The sequence below is a fragment of the Pinus tabuliformis genome, chromosome 3_2 (genome assembly GCF_031772625.1).
Source record: "Pinus tabuliformis cultivar Carrire ecotype Pingquan chromosome 3_2, CPIR1, whole genome shotgun sequence".
NCBI classification, from domain to species: domain Eukaryota; kingdom Viridiplantae; phylum Streptophyta; class Pinopsida; order Pinales; family Pinaceae; genus Pinus; species Pinus tabuliformis.
In genome coordinates, this window is record NC_142302.1 from 709,651,467 (window position 1) to 709,671,202 (window position 19,736).

Sequence of the window (19,736 nt, forward strand, 5' to 3'; positions counted from 1 at the left end):
AAAAATACTTCTGCCAATATACAGTAAAATTGTACTTCTGGTTGTAATTTTTTTTTTTTAATTACAATTCAAAGAGGCATTCTCTCCATATAGGGCTTTGTACTATCTTTGTCTTTAATGTTAAGGATGAAACCCAACAATAATAAATGAAAACATTTCCCAAAGAAATATTCAGATCAGCGATGCACTCTCAAAAAAAATTTCAAATCTCTTCCTCATCAATTTTTTTTTTGCAAGTTATAACAAATAGTAATCAGCGCCAAAGTATGGAAAAAAATTGCTTCATAATCTGCCAATTCTCTCTGTCTGATGCCACACGAATACTTATGGAAGCAACGTTCTTCAAAACAGGAGCAGCGTTCTTCAAAACAATTCAACGCAACGTTCTGAAATACTTATGAAATACCAGGAGCAGCATTCAAAATAGTTCAACGCATGTCTCAAATCAACTTACATACGCATTTAACAGGAATGTCAGCGTACCAAAAAATGGCTCAATACAATGTCATGAACAACGTACCAAAAACGGCCCAATACAATGTCAAAAACTTCAATCGTATACCATGTCAAAAACTTCAATACCATGTCAAAAACTTCAATCGTATACCATGTTAAAAACTTCAATACCATGTCAAAAACTTCAACGTGTATGCCAAAACTTCAACGTATATACCAGAAACTTCTGCATCAACCCTTTCACGTGCAGATCGATCTTCAGAAGCTTTAATTCTCGCACGCAAGTGTGCTTTGATACCGCACGCAGGTGGGCAGCTATCAAGCTATGAAGCGAAAGAGTCCCAAACACCGCAGATTCTATTAACGAAGGAAGGAACTTCAGATATCCATATTGGAAGCGAGTATGTCCATCCGCGAATGTTTGCTTGCACAGTTATTAAAAAAAATGCAGAATATGTTCACGGGTTCACCACAGGGGTTCATTCAACGCATAGCAGTTGTGGACAATAATGCAGAGCAGTTGTGGACAATAACACATAGCAGTTGTGAACAATAATGCATGGGTAACTGAAGAAAAACAAAGGGCAGAATGGCAACGACTGTGGAGGGGATAGAGAGTGCAGTAGACAATGGACAGAGAGCAGTAGGCAGAAGGGAGATACAACTATTTTGGGAGCTGGCTCTGATACCATGTCAGACCAGGCAATAACTCCTCAAGCAAAATTGATTCGTCTGTTTCATCCAATCCTCATGCTTCAAATACACCTTTTGTCCTCGAAAGTATACGTCATATCCCTTATCCTAAAGAGCAGAAACTAAAATCAAGTTCATTCCCAAACCTGGCATGTGCAACACATCTGTTACATGGATGTTCTTGCCTAACTACCTTTGAAATGTGACTGTCCATCTCCCAACTGGAGTACATTTGGAGTTGTTTCCCATTTGAATCTGGAATCCTATCTCCTTCGCTTTATAACTGGAGAAATACTCTCTAACTCCTGTCATGTGATATGACATCCCACAATCAATATACTAGACATATATGATGGTTGAGCTAGATATAAGCAAGTTATAAGAGCGAACTCATCTTTTAGTCTTGAAGACAGTTCATTAATATCCGTCGAAGTTGTTGTCTGTTGCTTCTCTTTCTTCCTTTCAAACTTATTTTTGTTTAGACAAAACACTTTATATTGTTGGAAATACTAAGAGTGGGGGTGGATCAATATTTCTTTTCAATTGTTACTTTTACCACTTAGATCACTTATATTTAGAACACAAAATGAACAATAGAAATAACTACTTTTATTAATATAATATTTACAATGAATCAAGTACAATATAGGTAGGGCTCCAAACCTTGATGAAGACAACCAGGCTCCAACCTAGGATGTGCCAAGCACCTACTTGGACTTTAATGAGGCTTCGACCCTATCTTATCCAAGGCACCAACCGTGAGTTTAGGACCACCAACTCCAAGGACACCAATCCTTTTGTTTTGTCAAGATATGTTTGGTCGTGTTTCACGGCTCCCAAAGTCTTCTTCACCGAGCCCTGTCAATATTCAGCGTCACTTCAGTGTTCACGCAATATCATCAAATGACAACCTTATCAATTAGAAGGTATCGCCACTATTCTTCATGGTACCCAATCAAATCCTCCAAGTTCACTTCATGATGACTTCAGTACAGCATCATTTCTCCAAGGATGTTTACAAGGCTTCTTCAAGTCTTACTCATCCACACATCACAGGTTCCAGGTGATTGTTCTTTTCACAAGTCAATAAACATCAGACCACTGTTCAAAATATCACACTGCCTAATGCACCATGCTACAGTAAAGTGTTTATGAAGAAGGGTGATAGTGCAGAATAAGGCAGATTTGTAAAGTGAAGTATTGGAACAGTTTGAATAGTGGTTTGGTGCAGCATGGTGCAAGAATATTGTTGCTGAATAGATGGTGCAAAATTGGTGAGTTGTGGTGAAGAAGTGTTGGTGAAGTATTGGTGACATGTGGTGCAAAAACATTGATGCAGAATTGATGAAGAAGTATGGTGCAAAATAGATGGTGCAGTATGGTGCAGAGTTGATGGTGCAAATTGGGTGATGAAGAATGGGGAAGTGGTGTAGTGTGGTGCAAGGATTGTCATTGCTGAAGTCACCTTCATAGCCAAGACCTCATTCATCAAATGGAGATCTTTGATGGCTGGGCATGTCATCCAAGGCTTGAGAGCTCTTCAAGATTTTGTCCATCCCTTCAACCTTTTTCCTGAGGAAGACAATCTCTTCTTCCAATCTTTCGCAATCATTATTCTTCTTAGCAAGTTGTTTCCCAAACTCTTCCTTGATACGTATTGCTCCATTTGCTTCTATTTTAAGGGAGATGATATCTAACTTCATTTTGAAGATTTCTTCATTTTCTTTTGATAGACTTCGACCTTGAGAAGGTTGATGTCAGATTTTAATTTGAAGATTTCTTCATCCTTTGCTTTTAGTTGACATATCATGGTGTTTCTCTCCTTTTCTGCTTCATCAACCTGTCCTTCTATGATTGTCAATGCTTCCATTGTCTTCTCAGCTCCTTGTACTAGCTTTGTTGCTTCTTCTAGTTGAAATTTAAGAGAGGAGACCTCTACCTTATATTGATCAATCTCTGCTTCAAGTTTGTTCAAGCTCTTGTGCCTTTGTTCAAGGTGACTCGACAAGGTATCTTCCCGTTTCTTTGCCGGAACTGGGAGCATCATTATTTCCATCAGACTTCCTCATGTTCTTGTTGTTTGAAGTATGGTCATCATGTAGGAGTGTTGCATTTATGTCATCATGAGTGTATGCAATAATGAGTGTATCATCTTGTGTCATCATATAATGGTGCAATGATATGTTGTAGGCAGTATCATTAGGAAAGTCTCTTTCAATCATCAGTCACATCATCACTTAGTCTTCCAACCCTCATCAAGCACCATCATTAAGTGTGGACATATAAGAGTATAACATCATCACAAGTATGGCTTCATTAAGTGTAGTTCTTCACATCAAGGGCTTGTACCTAGGGACTAGATCACCAATCAGACACTTGGCAACTTCTTAGGGCAAGACATCATCATCTGGAACCAGGCTTCTCAAGAGTATTGACACCTCAGTCAATGCCATATTGACATCAATGACAACCTAGATTAACATATATTACTCTAGTCTTTCATTTTTCTTCTCTCCCTTGGAGTTAGGCACTTTGCTTGAGCCTTTCTTGGATTTGCACTTTCCTGCAAGAGCAACATTTTCGTCATCCTCATGCTTCTGCCTTTTACCGCTACTGCCACTAACAAGGCTCAACCTACATTCTTTCAGAGTGAAATCACTCCACATACGATTTCAGTCAGGCAGGTCTTATCGTTCATTAATCACTTGGACAAACCCGTTTTACTACTTTTGAGAACTCATTTAGAGCAATTCTCACAAGCTCATCATCGTCTATCTTTTCTCTGACGGTTGCTAACTCGCCCTTGACTAATATAAGCCAAGTGAGATAATTGGCATCACCTTCTCGGTTCCATCTGGTGTTTCTTACCTTCTCTCTGAAGATCCATTTCCTATTTACAATATCATTCAGGAACAACTTCAAGATGGCATCCCACATCTTGCACGTATCCAATTCTGTAATATGGGGAACGATGTGATCTTTAACATTGTCTTAGATAATACACCTAGCCTTGGCATCCTCCTTGCAGTGGGTAACTATCTACGTCAGATCTGTCGATACGACAACAATTGTCGTAGCATACTCCTTCAGTCCATGATCCTCTAGCACCAATAAAATTATAGATTTCCAAATACCAAAGTTCGATGCACCATCTAGTTTGTCATGATCCCTCGAACCAGCTGAAGTTATTTCTAAAGCCCTCGAACAATAAACTCAAATAAATCTAAAGAGATTTGTCTGTGTGAAAACCATTGATTTCCCCTTTGAAACCCTCACAGTCAGATATATCCAACGACCTCAATACTTTAGTGCTCTGATACCATGTGAAATTCTTGGCAACCCAAAAGGTGTTACTAACCTAGTTAATTATTTCCTATTACTTTTTCATGGCAAATTAATTCTTCTACTAAGAATAATTAATAAGAAACATGAACAACACATTTCACAAGATAAATTACAAAAGAAACCAATCTTACAATTGATAAGAATTTTTGGACAAATGTCCCTGGATAAACCCCAGTGTTGGGGAAACCAATGTTCAGATCTGAGGGTTTATATTAATATCTTCAACAAAATTTGTTATTGAGAAATTACAACTGCTTGCCTGAAACTCGCAAAGCTCCAACGATATCGTGTCTTCACTTATGCTAATCAAATCAACACGAAGAAACACCTTTGCATCCCTTTCTGTAATTCGCATTGCCTCCAGCAACTCGCACTCGTACTCTAGCAATTCACACAAGCTCTCCTGGCAATTCGCACTACTCTTTGGAAACTCAATCTGCCTCTTGGAAAACTCAATCTATCATCCTAACAATTCACACTACCTCCTAGAGAACTTGCTCCTCCAGCAAACTCAATTTGTCCTCTGAAAGACTCGCACTGCCTCCCAGAAATAATCACGACCTCTCCTCTTGCGAATTCACTTAACAACTCGATCGCCTCCTGAAGCTCACAGGTTCACACGAAAAACTCGGCCTCATGCAAAAGATAATTGATAGCAAAAACCACCAAAAAATCTCTTATGAATCACTGTTGTTAAAACCCTCTTGGTGTCTGACTGATTTCTCACCCAACCCGAATGATCTTTGTGATCTAATCCATCTCCAGTGTTGCCCATAGATCTCCCTTTATAACCTCTCATTCACAAATGAATGGCCACAATCATTGGCTAAGATCAACTTACAAACTTTCTAAAAGCTTCTAAAGGTAAATCGATCTTATCCCACTAATGTCAATTAATTATCCATTTTCCTTAAATTTTGACATGCGAAATATTAAAAATCACTAATTGACATAATTAAGATATTTTCCGTAGGTGAAACTTTGGAAAAATTACATGGGCTTGGAGATAATTAAATCCTTTGTGGTTCTAACCTCAATGGCTCCTATCAAGACTAGAACACATGTCCAAGCCATGATAATATTTAACATTAAACAGTAAGTTTACTGATACCAAGATAAGAAATTTCATGGAAAACTATGATTTTATTGATAAAACATTGGTAACAATATAAAATTAACCCATATTGATGTATCTTTTGTAGAATTCGTTTTCATCAAACGAATAAATTATTATCTGCATTCGTACAATCACAGTGCAGAAAAAGTTCAATGAATTGTAGGCATTGCAAAATTGATGACACTACTACAACCACATTGAAAAATAGTAGCAGACTTGAAAATGTATTGACACGTACAGTGAAAAAGAAGGTGCATCGATTGTTGTTACTACTTGTGTTAATTATCAAAATAAAAAATATTCATCAAAATTATTGGTTTGAAATGTGTCATATTAATAAAGCAATCATTTCTCATCTCATACAAAGAAAATGTGTTTCAGTTTATTTGATAAAATGTATCAAAAATAATTCATATATGGTTTAAGGCTCATGTTATTTGTTATCCGTCTAATTAACATTATAATACTAGCATATATTATTATTGTGATTTGGATGAACTTCGGTGGTTGGACACAAGTTAAAAGTAACATGGATATTAAAATAGGAAAATTTACTTAACAAAATAGTGAGAACATTCACAAAGGAAAAATACAAAGTATTTATTACAACAATTTTTCCTTCATAAAAACTTACAAATATTTCTGCACCATTTTCCTTTTCATGAATGATCCAACCATCTTACCAAGTGAATTTGACTATTTTAACTTCAATATCGTTTCCAAGTCACATCCACCAACTAAAGTTTGTCTGAGTCACATAGCAATACATGTTACTACTACAATGCTAATTAAAATGATAACAAATAATGTATGTCATAAACTATATATGATTTCATTTGCATATTCTTTATCAAATAAATTTCTGATTTATGTTCTTCATCTAAGATGGCAAAATAATGATCTTGTTATCATAGTTTATTCAAATCAATGATTATGATGAAAAGACAAATAATTTTGATGAACAAACTAGAATCATTCGATGCACTCATCTTCATTATACGTGTCAAAGAATATGGATACTTATCAATATTTTTCAAAGTGATTATAGTAGTAGCATCAATTTCTATAAGAATCTCAACCCATAAGACTTGTTGACCACTTAAGTGGCACTTGAAAAAATTTTGAAAACTCCATGCTCAAAAGATATATCAAAGGTTTCTTGTACCATTAGAATTCCTATATCGTAAGAGTTTTTTTAACTCTAATTTATTATTTTCATCTTTTTCTATGTTGTACTCAAATTCGTTGGCCCTACGGGGATGATGTAAAGTGATGCTAGTGTGATGAATTGAGTCATGTAACAGGCATAGGTAACTTGGAACATTGTCATCAAGTGAGTTTACTATGAGAGGTTTTATTAGGTACTTTCAAGGACTTAATAATTAATTGATTTTTTTCCTCCAAGCATAACCCCCAAGTCGAAGTGCGACTTGATGGCAAGGCACTGGGTAAGTCCTAATATCTAGAGTCATTGTATATTACTATATTAGGCCACTCAAAAAATTTTGTGGAATTTGAATAAGTCTAGGGGTCGGTTTTTTAATTTTTTTAATCTCTCGCAAGGCGAAAAATTGAATAAATCCTAGAGAAGTTGTATGGGGTATGTGTATTCATAATTACACCTCTCACCCTCAACTCTCTACTATGACGCACTTTGAGGGGTACAAAATAAGTTCTAAATCTCAAAACCCATTTTTCCTAAGTTTAGTGGAAAATGTGGGAATAAAATAGCCCATAAATTAAATAAATTGAGAAAAATAAATAATTTCATGTGACAAAATGACTTGGAAATTATCTCAAGTCAAGAGTCAAGTCAAAAGCACAAATGGAAGGTGATTTGGCACATGACCTCATCAAAGCATTGATCAAATGGGAAAATTGATTTCTTTGCTACAAAAAGGAAATTCGATTTGGTGACTTGGCAAATCGAATTTGTTGGAGGTAAATGCACGAGGGAATATCTTGATGAAATATTTGATTGAGAATTGTTGGAGACATGTCTCCACTCTAACTCCACTTGTGACATACACATGGCAACTAAACTCAAGTTGAGGATTTATGCATTCCTCAAGGAGGCCCACACATTTCTTGTTGGAGGGTTCAATGCATGCATGAAATGATTGAGTTCATGTCTCCACAAATAAAGAGTTTGAATTTCTTAGAGAAGATATGTTGGGCCAATTTCAAGAATTCGATTTGCATGAAAATACACTTGGCTCTCCACTCTAGAGTTCGATTTTGTCTCGAGATCTTTTCCAACTCCACTTGTCACATAGATCTATCATTGGGATTTGCTCTCATTCTTCTATTTAAGTGAGCATTGGGCTCTCACTATGTATTCATATTATTGGGCTTGAGGAGACTCTGCCAATTTATTTACTTATTTTTGCTAATAAAATAAAGACACTGGGGTATCATTGGTGGTGTTATCTTTTTATCATGAGGTGATCTTTTTTCCATTTATTTTTATTCTGCTCCAATTTCATATGCATTTGGATTGTGTTAGCTTCTATTGTCATTCATTGTGGATTGATATGTGCAAGTTATATTGCATGAATCTTTGATTTTAGAGTAGTAATCTAGGAGTGAAAAATATTAATTGATTTTTGGAAGAATCTTTTGTTTCTTTTACCCATTAAATTGCTCTATTTCCTTTATGTATGTTAATATTTGTTCCAAGTGTGTAGAAAATCTTTTGAATTATGTGAAGAATATTTTTTGGGCGTGCGAGAAGTCTCACATAGATCAACTCACACCCGGACTCAAGATACAAAAGACCCATCGTTCATAACTTCAAAGTATTCATCGAAAGAGAAGCAAAGAATTAGAGTTCTATCTCCCCATATTCTACTTGAATCGCTCATAATTCAAATTTCATATTTCATTTGATCTAAATTTAGAGCTTTCCAATGGTTATATGAGTTAATTAGAGCATTTTCCTAGACTAGACAAGCATGGAATTTCACTCTCATGACTTGGCTTAGTTATTGTATACTAGTTCTATATTATTATTTGTCTTTCTTTCATGCTCTTTCCACTAATTTCACAATTTGTTTTGCAGCCTTTTGAACAACAACTCAAGTTCACTTTGGCATCAAGTTGTGTTGGAAAATCAAAGTAGTTATATTAGGGTTTGATTCTCCTTTATTGATAATTACTTGTGAGTGTGTTGGATTCTTTTACTTCTTATTATCTTATCTTTCATCAAGCAATTACCATATTATGTGCGTATGAAGATCACAAAAACAAGAGACACAAGATGTAGGCACTATGCCTTTGGCAAACCCCCCCTTGAGGAGAAAACCTAGTCAAGAAATTCTTCCTTCCAATAGTATTCTTTGAGACTCTTCACCCTAGACATAGACCAGACCTTCCCTCCACACCAAGTCAGCCTCCTAGATCTTCAACCCATTTCCAGCAACTTCAACTAGGTAGCATCTTCCGACATCAGGCAGCTTCTGGCAACAGTGAAACTTGGAAGACTTCAATCTCCCAATCTAGGGTACGAAACAGTGAGAGAGAGGCACCAAAAGTTCGATTTTATTCCTCTCCTTTGGCTTCCCGACAACAGACTTCACACTTCCTCGGCTACTCTTGAGATATCAAACTAGCTTGAGATGTGATGCTCCAAATGACTTCGACTAACTTGCATTTATAAGCTTCTTGTGGGTCGAATAAGTCTCCTTAGGCTGACTTGATCTCTTCTAGGTCGACTTGGTGTGGAGAATGCATGAATCATATTTGACTCAATACTAAACCTTTTTCAATGATTCAAAAGCCCAAGAAGGGTCTCTTTGAATGTACAATGACTCTATAAACTCAATATTAATCCTAGGAGTCCTCAATGGGGACTTTGACTAATATAATGATGACCCAAGCATGAAACCCATGCTTTAATAAGTCATTGTTACAATAATAAAAATTATTTTCTTTATTCTTTTGACAAGTACATTTCATGATGACTCAAGCACATTAATGAAGACCAAACATAGTTACATTTTCCAACAGGTTGGAGGATAGATTCTTTTGAAATTACTAATTCATTCTTTGCAGGACCGCTTCCATTTGTTGGGCAACTTTGTAGCAAGGTCGTGAGCCCTTTTTAGGCCCATCCTTGGCTAGGACGTGTTGCTTAGAGGGTTGTATATTTTTCTCCCTAGGTCGTGGGCCTTAGAAGAGACTTAATCTCTCTTTCTTCAAGTTATTTCCTCCTCATTTCAAGTCTAAAATTTGTATGTAATTTTCAGATTTCAAAAGGATTTCTTAGGCCTCATGGACAAACGAGCCTCCTAGAAGAACCAAATGAGAGCAGCATATTAAGGAAGGTGGACCACAGTTTGTAGAGGTATGTTAGCAGCAAAAAGGGAAGGGTTATCAGAGTTGTTCGGATGCCCTAACCAAGACGCTATAGCACATGCACAAGCTTAGAAGGTAGAATAAGGTATGTATTTCATGTTGGCTTGATGCTAATGGATGTAGAGGTCCAAATTGGACATTGGTATTGGACACTTGTGCATAGTTGGAGGGCAGTGTGAGAGTGGACCAAGTTGACTCTAAGTGCGGCACCTTAAATGATTAAGGTGGTAGCTAAATGAGGCAGGGGATTGAAGAAGCTCAAAGTCTGATAAACCAGAGGAGCAATTTTGTATAGCCTAAGTTCATTGTGCAAAGAAGGATGTTTGCCAGTGATAGGTGGCAGCCCTCTTTCCCTATGTTTGTCTTCATTAGAGCAGCGCAAGAAGACAATAGTGGGAAGAAGTCCCTAAGTAGTTGAGGAGAAGCAGTGGGCAAGAAGTCTCAAAGTGTTGTGGCCTCGAAGGACTAAGGAGAAAATAGTGAGCGTGAAGACCCTATGTGTTGGATGTAAATGGACTTATGATCAGCTAGAGTGCAGATTGGAGAGTCTAGTTCAGTGGCCTAAAGGAGTTGGTACATTGAAAGAGGCAGTGTTTCAGAGCGAAAGCGAAGGACCCGCAATGTGTTCAGGATACAACAAAGCAACTATGATTGAGCTCTACATCAGCTATATCGTCAAAGTATCTTGTTCTTGTATTCTTGTACTAGTGGATATATGAGGGCCATTATCCTTAGCAGTGTTGAAAATATCGGTATCGGGAAAATATCGGCGAGGGTCCAGAAAATATCTTATCGGCAATATCGGCGAAAATATCGGCAAAATATCGGCAAATATCGGCAAGCATAAAAAATAATTTTTTCAAATTTTTAAATATAGCCGATATTTTGCCGATATTTTCCGATATTTTGAAAATATCGCGATATTATCAAAACAGAAAATATCGCGATATTTTCTCGGCGATATATCGTTTTGCCGAAAATATCGCGATATTTTCGAATATCGCCGATATATCGCCGATATTATCAACAGTGATCCTTAGTATGGGAGCCTAGACAATTGTATTATTTGTTTGTTAATATAATGAAGTTGGGTTGTTGATTAAATTTGTAAAAAGTTGTGTCTATTTTGTGCACTAGTAGATTTATTGTTGTGTATTATTCCATTGTGAAAAGTAGTCTTGTTGTGAAACTTGGATTGGTAGCATCAATGATTTAAGATTTTATCCTAAACTCCAATATCATGGAAAAACAACACTCACTAACTCAACTATCAATCAACTAATCAAATGAGATTAGGGAATCTTCTGTCAACCAATCAAAATTGCACTCTACAACAACTATTATTCCCATTACGAATATTAGGAAATACTCTTGCAATTTGCCCTCTTCCTTCTCTAAACTTTGCCAAATATAGTAATCCAGTGGTATCATTTATCTGCACTCTTGATTATGACCCCATTTAACCCTTGGACTTGAAACATCACAAATAGCGATAACATCTAGCTCTTGCCCAAAAAAAAAATGAAATCTCCACTCCATATATTCAATCTCCATCACGAACGGAAGTTGCATCCCAACCAATTAGAAAATCCAAGAAACTAGACATATCAATCCAAGAATTTGAACTAAGACCCAACCACCACAATTTTCGTGTAGCTTTATATCTACCATTATCATCATCCTCCCTCTCATGCCAAGAGACATAAAGCATGAAGAGCCAACCTTTACATGACATTAGCTTCGGGAAATGCTCCCAAAAACAAACTAGAGATTGGGTAATTTGAATTCCAATCTAATCACCTTTTTCAAAAAGGCATATAATTCCCCATTACAAACTAGACCTATACAAACAACCCCATGATCAACAAGCAATCTTGCTATTTCCCTCCATTGGTTGGAAAGTGGGTAATAGATCTCTAAAACATGCATCAACTACAACAAATAAGTGTATGCCATTCCGACAAATCAACATACAAGTGGATCAATCATTGCCTTTACACATTAGTCTCTTTTAAATCAGTAAAAATAAAAATAAAAATAAAATAAAAACTAGGTCCATTTCTCAACCACCCGTCATGTAAGCTTTTCAATTTGTACTTTGCAGGCATACACAATTGAGTACCTCAAGAAATATACTCTCATCGCCAATTGACTGTTTCTTTGTAAGAGGCATCATGCAGAGCAATTTTTTTTTTAATTCATCGAACCTCCATGGTTGTGGAAATTCAGGTCTATATCGAATTGCAAATGAACCTAGAATTCATAAAAGAAAACTAGAAATATAAGAGGATGCCCACTAATTATAATAATGAGAAGAGGTTCCAGAAGTTCCCAGTTCCAGCAACTACAATGCCCAATCAGAAACTAAGAAACTTCCACCGAGATTTTCTGGTATGTTCTTCTATTCCTAATAATAACCCCCAGTATCCCTCCTCTCTCCCAGATGGACTTTGAACTGAAGAAAATCTACCACCTCAAACAGACATTAAATATAATCATACAAATCATCAAAATTTCATCTTAATTTCCATTATACAGCCTATTTTACCAATATCATTGCCAAGATAACATTCAAGTGAAAGTCCCATTATAGCTTTCGATAAGGCATCACTATGACTTGAAACAGTCAGGAAAAGCAAGCACAGCAAATGTTTTTGCTTTACACCTCAAAATTCCAATATAAGGCTTATATTCAATGTAAAATTATAAATAAAGAAAAAATTAGAGTAAAATTAAAATTAAAGACAAACACAAACAAACAGAATTCCAATATAAGGCTTATATTCAATATAAAATTATAAATAAAGAAAAATCAAAATCAAAATACAAATTAAAGACAAACACAAACAAACAAACCTTGGACAGTCCTTTTTTGTAGACAGCCTATACTAAAACTTTAGTACTATGGCACAGATGTGATCATTTCAGTTTTGAAGGATTTAACAAATGCTTGTACAGAATTTTGATGATTTCATAATAGTAAATGCATATTTTTATTCTCTCAATAATGAACCAAGCTGAGACCTTATGTGAATTCTGGTCAATCATAAACTCCAGCCTCTACTCCATTCAACCCGAAATTATCTAAATTGCTCACAAGATGATCATAAGACATTGAAGCATGACCAGAACCAGATGCAGATGAGCAACATCACAAATTGGGCACTATTGCAAATCCAGCAATCTGCCCTCAAATTCACAATATCACTTAATGGCAGATACCAGTACCACCACACAAAAACTCAAACCTTTTAATGGGGAAAAGAAGATGGGGGCACATCTAGAGTTAGGCAGCACCATAGAAAGAAGGACAAGCAAATAGAAGCCCAGTTCTAGCTTTTCATCATTTTGTTTTCTTTTTGGTTTTTAGTAATCAAGTTCCTGGGTGTGTTTTCCCACTCTGCACCGAAATTAATCTTAGCCTGCATTTAACATTTGGATGCACTTCTCAATTTCACAAAACAACTTCAAGTGTCCATCTGGTTGTCAATCCGAGATAGTTCAGGACTCGGTTTCAATATGCATACACCTGAAATGAACCTTACCTGAGTAAGCTGTTCTCAATGACTGAATCCAGCAACGATGAAGCAACCAAAGTAGACAACACCTTACAAATGAAGAGCATACATGCAGCAGATTTTACAATGCAAGGCTCATTGTACTGGGTTGAAAGTACTTTATACTTCAACATCTGAAAACAGCATTGTAAAACGGAAAGCAAATCAGGACACTGCCATACAAACCTAATTGGGGATGGCTAACTAGAAGCACTGGGCAGTAGAGCATTAATGGCAGAATATGCACACATATACATTGTTCAATCTCTGGGCATATACATCTGACAGGATATGGACATATACCGTCATTAATGCCCTGCTGCTCGGGCATTAATGGCAGAATATGCACACATATACATTGTTCAATCTCTGGGCATATACATCTGACAGGATATGGACATATACCGTCATTAATGCCCTGCTGCTCGGGCATTAATGGCAGAATATGCACACATATACATTGTTCAATCTCTGGGCATATACATCTGACAGGATATGGACATATACCGTCATTAATGCCCTGCTGCTCGGTGAGTATTACTTGCAAGTGGGAATTGTCTCCATAAAATGACCACGCACCATGTATTACATTCAAGGTATTAATAGCATTACAGCTAGAGGAAGCAATTTTGCCAGCTGGTCGTACAAATAAGATTTTAAAGAATCAATTCAGAAAATGCCACCGAATTAACTTCCCAGCTTAAAGGCCGAACCATAGAGGTGGCTTTCTGCCACTGGAGTCATGGTTCTGAGCACAGACAAAGGAGTGCCAGATCACCCAGCAAGGCTCAATTCCCCTGTAAGCATAAATAAGTGGTCTAGACCAGGTACAAGACTTGGGTGATTTCAACTAAACGGTACCTGTCAGAGCAGGTTAGCCAAACCAAAATGCTTATGAACAGTGGCTCTCCCCTTCAGGGCCATCTGGCCTCTGAAAATGGGCCACTTGTGTTCCTGGACATTCGTCGCGATTGTAATGCTTCTATAATTTTAAAGAAGCACATTCTAGAAAGAGAGGTGGAAAAGAGGATTGTAAAACCAGAAAACATACTTCTGCTAATCCTAATGTCAGAAAATGCAACTAGGCTAATATATTCCACTATGGCAGAGGCGTCCTTCAATACCCAATAAAACAGAAAACCCAGAACAAAAAAGGTCGAAAAAAATAACAGAAGAAATCTTAAAACCCCAAGAAAACGAGCCGAGCAAGTCCATCGTTCATGCATTGAATCAGAGACCATGGGGAACATTTCAATACCCAAAACCGTTTTTGACCAGGACCAGGGCTCTCATATTACCGGCAACTCTTAACCAAAACCTCCAACACCTACAGAAATAACCACAGAAATCATATACAAGCTGAATGCACAGTGTATAACTCTCCATCAGGTCCCCGGGCTCCACAGGGACACTCGAACTACATCACTTTCCAAGAAAATGCCAACTCCGGAATCAACCCCTGACTCGGACGAAAACACGCCACCCCCAGATGAAATCAAAACCTCAAACTCTAAAATCCGAACGAAATCGCTCAAAATCAAAACCAAAAAATCCACCTCTGTAAATTGCCCCTAAAAACGGTCAATAGAGACTACGAAACCCACCGCATTCCTTTATGCTGCCCTCCTTACCCATATTCAAGTAACCTGCGCACTGAGCTCAATGTTTTGCAACTCCATTTCTTCTATTTTCTTTGGCACGAAAACTTTAGCGGATAATTTATCCACAACAGACGTTAAAACAAAAATAGTGATACAAAAAAAGAGTGTATACACAGGGACAGAAATTTCTCAGACAAAATACGAATCAAAAACACACAAATAAATCATAAACGTATACATCACAAGAATGAACATATACACAGGGTTGGCTATCTAGAAACACTAAATCTACCTGAACAGAGTCACAGGAAGGAGCGATCCACGACCATGGACTTCTGCTGTTTCTCCTCCCTCAGTCTGCACGTTATGTTTCGTGTTCCTCTCCGCATGGCTCGCAGAGATACCAGGCTGCCCCACAGTTTCTACTCTCACACCGTTAAATTCCGCGCTATATTTCGCCGTCAACTTTCATTCATACATAGGGTCCATTAATCAAAAGCATACATTGGAGAGCGGAAAAATTCGGGAGGTAAAGAGTGCATTTTTTTGTTGAGTGCATTTTTTGTTTTTTTGGCAATATGGAAATAGAAGAGCATTTCATTTTAGAATGTGAATTTTAGAATGTGAGGTCTTCAAAAACAACAAAGAAAATTATATAGATATGCTGGTAGCTAGCTCTTTGGATAATCTATTTAGCGAGGGGTTTGTCAAGACGCTCGGAGCATTTATTTTGAAGCTTCACAAAAATAGGGTCAAATACATCAAGCAGATGAAGAAGCATTCTATCCCATAGGCTATCTTTAACCTCATGGACATTGAAATAATTTATTTCTTTCTTTCTTCTTCTTTCAACTTTCTCCCCAAATTCTACCTCGTACAATAGAGTCAACAAATAACCAGCGTAACTATGACTATGGGCCATAAATGCCCGACGGTTGTATATGCGTGTCGTTGGATTTTGGCAGGGCCAGCGGTGGGCATATACAGCGGTCAGACATTTATGGCCCAATGGCGGGCTAGTTATTTTCAGCTTACAACAGAGCCATCGATTTGGCGTCATCACAGGTGTTTTGTCCGCCGTTGTTAATTGGAGGCAATGCAGATGGCACTTCTGGCCCTATACCAGACCATAACGTGGCATCACAGTGAACCGCCTGATTGCCAATCCCAATCCTGGTTTGGTTCTCCTTTTTTACTTATAGTTGGCTTTTTTCGTGTCAAGGACTTAGGGCTTGGGGGGTATAGCTACATTCTTTGCCCAAGATGAAGGGGACATATCGAAGAGCTCACTTCATCATTCAACACACTTTAATTGGATCTATACATCATTCGTAATTTTTGGGTGAGGTAAAGATGTTACTATGTGTACATGTGGTGTGGGTAACCCCTGCACAATTGAAGTGCCCTAGAGGTTTTTCACGGTGTTGAATCCATATATATAGTCAACAAACTAGTTTAAATAACACAAATCAAGATTTCACCTAAATTATTTCCGTCGGATTCCAGCACCAAAAAATCCGACATAAATTTATTAAAATCACAAGTTTGATGGGTAACCACTGCACAATTGAAGTGCCCTAAGGGTTTTTTAGGGTGTTGAATCCATATATACAGTCAAAAAACTTTATCGAGTTGTCTTTAGTGAGACTTTTTGGAAGCTTTTCCAGGAAGTTTTTCTGGTCTAATTTCTCTAAAATCTGGTAGGAATTTATTGAAATTACAAGTTTGATGGGTAACCCCTACACAATTGAAGTGTCAATCATAAGTTTGATGGGTAACCCTTGCACAATTGAAGTGTCAATCACAAGTTTGATGGGTAACCCCTGCACAATTGAAGTGCCCTTTGGGTTTTCAGGGTGTTGAATCCATATATACAATAAAAAAACCAATTTAAATAACACAAATCAAGGTTTCACCTCAATTTTTTCCGCCAGATTTCAGCACCAGAAAGTCCAAAAAGTCGCACTAAAGACAACTCCATATTTTACTATATAAAATGAGAAACAAAGACATCCAAACATTTAATATTAGAAAAATGACATTTTATTAAATAAAATGAAAGAACAGTGGCATCCAACATTTAATGTGGAAAAAGGAAAAACATTTAACATTATAAAAGCATCAACATCACTGACATTTCTTTTAATTGAAATTTTATTTGAAGAAATTATTTTAATCTATAATTTTTTCAATGGTGGAATACAAATAAGTGCTACATAGTAGCAAGTATCCACTGCTTAGTTTAAACATAGTTAAATTAAAATAAAAACTAGCAATTGTACCAAGAGGTGCAAAGGAACAACAAAGGAAAAGAAGATTTGGGAAAATCATCTCACCACATATAGATCCCACACCTGAATGCATGTGCATGAGGTCTGCCAAAATTTGCAATATGATTTTCACGAACTCACTGGCGAAAGAGCTTGATCAATATCTTATGTCCATAGCAAAGTTCCTCATTTTAAGATGAGTAATTGAAATCAACTCAACAAAAAGAGGAGCAAATGAAGGTTTGAGGTGTAAGGTTGTAAGATTTCCACTAACTCAATGGCGAAAGAGCTAGATAAGTTCAAGAACTTGTGTCTAGAGTAAAGCTTATGGTCTTGCTTTTTCTAACTTATTTCGGTTAAGCGAAAGGAGGAGCAAACAAAGGATAGAGTTGCAAGGCCATAAGATTTTCTTGAGCTCATCATAGGAAGTGTGTGAAGAAAAACATTGATGTTTAAAGTAAATCTCTAGTCTTGTTTTTTGTGATCCAAATCTAGTAAACAAAGTTCGAGTTGCAAGGCCACAATATTTTCTAAAACTCAGCAATGAAAGATATTTTCAAAAAGAATTTACATCCGAAGCAGAGCTCCCCATCTTAAATTGTGTATTTCAAGTCGGTTAAGGGACATAAGTATCAGATAAAGCTTCAAGTTGCAGGATTTCCACTATTTAGAGTGTCATGTCGAGAACCCCGACATCAATGTTGATCTTGGATTGTGGGCGCTTGAAGCCCTGTTGGAACTAGGGGACTCCCATCAGAAGTGGGACAATGATCCTTGTCTTGGGATTTGGGTCCAGTAACAAAAAGACAAGTCGTCAAACATCAAGAGAAAACCAGGGCAGACATTCTTTATAGTGCCACATGTAAAAAAATGGTTTGATGGAGGAAGACGAAAATGGATGCATCTTATTAGCGTGGATAAAAAATGTTTACACAGCCCAACCTTGTAGAGAGACACCTTCGATGTAATTACAATATAGAACAATCAAATATTGATATATTAATTCCACTTTGACTTTTATACTTCGTCAAAATACATGCTTTATAGTTCGATTTGATTTTCATTCAATATACAAAGACATCAATTTTTCCTAGTATATTATATAAATTTTTTATTAAAAAATATGGCAAATAATGATAATAATCACATCACAAGACATTCCTCTGATAGAAGTGGATGGCTTCCCACTTCAAATGTGCCCATAATGATAAAATCCATTCAGATTGTGATAGTCGTTCACATTTTTTCCAATAACATGTTAACATTGTTGAATTGAGGCTTTTGTGATCCATATCGTTTAAGAGAGAATTTTTTTCGGCGTAAATCACATGATATTTCATTTGTCGACGCGTTTCGAACCAACCAGTGTGGTTCATCATCAGGACAAGTTGAAGAATCAGATCTAGATTGCATGTTAAATAGACAGAGCAGAACATCCAACGGCTATAATTTTTTACCAGGCAACGGCTATATTGACTTAACAAACGGCTATATTAGACTAAGAAATGACTAGTTTGACCAGGCTTAGGGAAGAGGGGCAAAATATTTTTAAAAAAGTTAAGGATTTCAATAATTATTAAATTATTAGTTAGTTACACTATTTAAAAGTAAATGGGAACTATGAATTTATATAAAAGGTATTAAAAATTCTATATTTCTTTTACTTTTTATTATAAATGTTTGTATAAATATCAATATTAAAATAAATAAATCTAAGAAAAATCTTTAAACATCTAAATTTTAAATATATTGATGGTTTATTTTATTATTAAAATTGTTTATTTAATTGTTAAAAAGTTGAATTATAATAAACCAATAAAAATATATTCTCATAGAACGAATTCAAAAAGAAACTATTTTCCTTATATTACTTAAGTTAAATAATTAGTATATAGCATAAACTAAATGCTATTAAATATTTATATCAACCCATAAAAATATTTAATATCAACCAATAAAACCATATTTTTATAGAACAATTTCAATATTAAAGAAAATGTTTTTCTTATATTAATTAAGTTAAATTATTAGTGTAAAGCCTTAAAAAAAACCATAGAAAAAAAAAACGAGGTAAAAGAGAGAGGGGATAACAAAGGGAAACAAACATATAAGAAAAAACAAGCCAAAAAAGGGGGAGGGGAGGGGAGGGAGAGAAGAACGACTAGGAAGTGAGGGCTGGGACCCAGCAACTACTGATCTTCCAGCTGTCTTCTCGATTGAGATTGCTCGGCCTTTTTTCAATCTCAAGGGCTTCCCTAAATTTTCGGTGATGGAACTGTGAAACTCTAGCAATAACACTGGCCTCCTCGATACAAACATGATGTTTGGTTTTCTCTGCATG

General features: G+C 36.4%; 1 long non-coding RNA gene across 1 annotated transcript in view; it reads right to left on the reverse strand.

Moving 5' to 3' along the window:
* The window catches only part of LOC149182620 (uncharacterized), a 183,132-nt gene that overhangs the window by 148,113 nt on the left and 15,283 nt on the right, over positions 1–19,736 (reverse strand). Inside the window, exon 2 of the long non-coding RNA XR_016256769.1 lies at positions 15,418–15,590. This is a non-coding gene — a long non-coding RNA (uncharacterized LOC149182620). The remainder of the gene's footprint in view (positions 1–15,417; positions 15,591–19,736) is intronic.